The sequence below is a fragment of the Neoarius graeffei genome, chromosome 7 (assembly GCF_027579695.1).
Source record: "Neoarius graeffei isolate fNeoGra1 chromosome 7, fNeoGra1.pri, whole genome shotgun sequence".
Lineage (NCBI taxonomy): Eukaryota > Metazoa > Chordata > Actinopteri > Siluriformes > Ariidae > Neoarius > Neoarius graeffei.
Genome location: NC_083575.1, coordinates 65331397 through 65334689, shown reverse-complemented (window position 1 = coordinate 65334689; position 3293 = coordinate 65331397).

Here is a 3293-nt window from a genome sequence, read left to right as displayed (position 1 = left end):
GAAAGAAATCAGTACTGTGGTGGTCTTTGGAATTTATTTTTGTATTAAACTGGTCCCTGGTTACAAAAAGTTTGAGAACAAGTGCACTCGTACCCTTTTTCAACCAACAAGGAATAGGTTCTTGAACCGTTGCCATTCAGGATTCGTTGAACCTTGGTGCCAGCTAGTGAATCAGCCCATGTTTTTACCAGTTTTGAGCAGAACCGTTGTAATCAAGGATGCGTCATGAATGGAGGGTGTTGCGCAGTTCACAATGGGAGTAAACAGTAGCAGCTAAATGGCGGAATGCATTGATTACCTGCAAGCTTTTTTCTGTTATTCCAGATATCTGTTTTCGGTACATTTTTTTTTTCTGAAGATGTAGCCTTTCCCATTGTGTCCTCCATTTCTGAGGCTCTGTTTCCTCTTCAAACTAATGATGCACCCACTGATGTCATCATGGTTTGTGCTGGAAAAACCAGCTATATTTTGGTTCCAGCTCGGAACCAACTTTTCAGGTTATGAACCAATTTATTTTTGGTTGAAATGCTCTTAATGGTTCAAAATTTGGTGCGTGAATCAGAACAGAACCTGTTCCCTGTTGGTCAAAAAGCGGTATAATTGGTCTTTTCCACCAGGATGGTGCCAGTGTGGAGCCAGTTCTGCGTTGGTGCCTTTTAAGAACCGGCCTGCATTTTGACAGGTTTGAGAAATGAATATTACATAGTGGAAGTTGGGATTATTTCCATAGAAATGTTACCAGGGTAACATTTGTTGGCAAAGTAATGGCGTTCAGAATGCATCAACACTACCGTTCAAAAGCACTGTTCTTTTCAATGAAGATCACTTTAAACTAATCAGAAATACACTCTATACATTGCTAATGTGGTAAATGACTATTCTAGCTGCAAATGTCTGGTTTTTGGTGCAATATCTCCATAGGTGTATAGAGGCCCATTTCCAGCAACTCTCACTCCAGTGTTCTAATGGTACAATGTGTTTGCTCATTGCCTCAGAAGGCTAATGGATGATTAGAAAACCCTTGTACAATCATGTTAGCACAGCTGAAAACAGTTGAGCTCTTTAGAGAAGCTATAAAACTGACCTTCCTTTGAGCAGATTGAGTTTCTGGAGCATCACATTTGTGGGGTCGATTAAATGCTCAAAATGGCCAGAAAAATGTCTTGACTATATTTTCTATTCATTTTACAATTTATGGTGGTAAATAAAAGTGTGACTTTTCATGGAAAACACAAAATTGTCTGGGTGACCCCAAACTTTTGAATGGTAGTGTACTTTGCTTGTTTTTTATACGTTTATTTTTAGGGCCCGTTTACACGAGGACACTGTCGGGTAAAAACGACTAAATATTTTATCGGAAGTGCCTTTCGTCTACACGGGGACGGCGTTTCCGAGGCTGAAAAACGGAAAAAATTGAAAACGCCTTCCAGAGTGGATAAGTTAAAAACAGCCCCCGTTGCATATCCGTCTAAACTACCCAATACGCGAAACTCTGCTCGGATCTGCTCACGTCGGGTACGCGTTTACGTCATACATATGTCATATACTGTACATGCCAGCCCAGGAAGTAAGAAAGTAAGTAAAAAAGTAAGAGCATGTCTGATTACATCGATCCAACGGACCTTCAAGCTGCTCTGGCAGCTTTAATAAACGTCCAGGAGTCCTTTGAACATCTATACCGAATCTGCACATGAACAGAGGCGGGTATGCAATTACCTTTATGAATTTTTGGATACACCGATTCGTCGGAGGCGTGCGAGACGGATTTGGACAAGACCCGGGAGAACCAGTCAATGGTGGGACAATTTTGTGAGAGGAGTAACAGATGACAATGCCTGGAGGGAAAACTTTCGCATGTCCAAAGCTGCTCTTGTGGCTTTAAGCGAAGAACTTCGACCCTACATCGAGGGTGTAACAACAAACATGAGAGCACCTGTCGGAGTCTTGAAAAAGGTAGCTTGTATGTTGTACTATTTGAGTGACAAGGGACGGCTAAGGAAAACTGCGAACGCCTTCGGATTATCCCGATCAACGGTGTCAGTCATCATTAGACAAACATGCAAGGCCATAACTGTCCACCTCGGTCCGAAGTATATCCAGTTGCCATTCACTGTGCCCGAAACAAAGCTGCTTGTTTCCGGATTCCTGAAGGATCATGGAATGCCCCAATGTTTGGGAGCAGTGGATGGGACTCGTATAGAAATAAAACAGGCAGCCGTCAATGCCACAGACTACATAAACAGGAAGGGAAAGTATTCCCTTAATGTCCAAGCTATCTGCGACCACAAATATAGGTAAGATAAACGTTTTCTGCTTTTTCTGTAGCCCATGTAGGGTTCACTAAATTGCTATTATAGTATGCTATATTATTATTATTATTATTATTATTATGGTAGAAATATATATTGATATCATTTCACTATATTGTGTAGGAAAATACAAGTGTGGTTGTGAATGCCAGGGTCAGAGTGTTAGGCTACGTTTACATTAGACCGTATCTGTCTCGTTTTCTTCGCGGATGCACTGTCCGTTTACATTAACCCCCCTGAAAAAGCGGGGAAACGGGAATCCGCCAGCGTCCACGTATTCAATCCAGATCGTGTCAGCTCCGGTGCTGTGTAAACATTCAGAATATGTGGATACGCTGTGCTGAGCTCTAGCTGGCGTCTCATTGGACAGCGTCACTGTGACATCCACCTTCCTGATTCGCTGGCGTTGGTCATGTGACGCGACTGCTGAAAAACGGCGCGGACTTCCGCCTTGTATCACCTTTCATTAAAGAGTATAAAAGTATGAAAATACTGCAAATACTGATGCAAATACTGCCCATTGTGTAGTTATGATTGTCTTTAGGCTTGCCATCCTTCCACTTGCAAGTAGTAAGTGATATGCGCTGGGATCACACACACAGCGGCTCAGTCCCGAATTGTGGCTTGTGCACTTCACTCGCGCGCTGTGTGAGCTGCGCAGGGCCGGAGTGCGCACCCTCCAGAGGGCACTCGCTGTTCAGGGCGGAGTGATTTGGAGCGCAGGATGCCTGCGGAGCCGAGCGTATCCGTGTATTGGCGTTGCTGTGTGCACGCAAATCGTGTATTGGTGTTGCTGTGTGCACACTAATCGTTTTAAAAATGTTAATCTGATGATCCGCTGATACGGTCTAATGTAAACATGGGCTTAGTTGGGCAGGAGGGAGGAGGCACTGTTGATTGGGGTGGTGTGTGTGTGTGTTTTGGGGGGCATGGGGGGCTTCATTTATTGGAAATTACAATTAAATGCTATTGACTTACAGATTC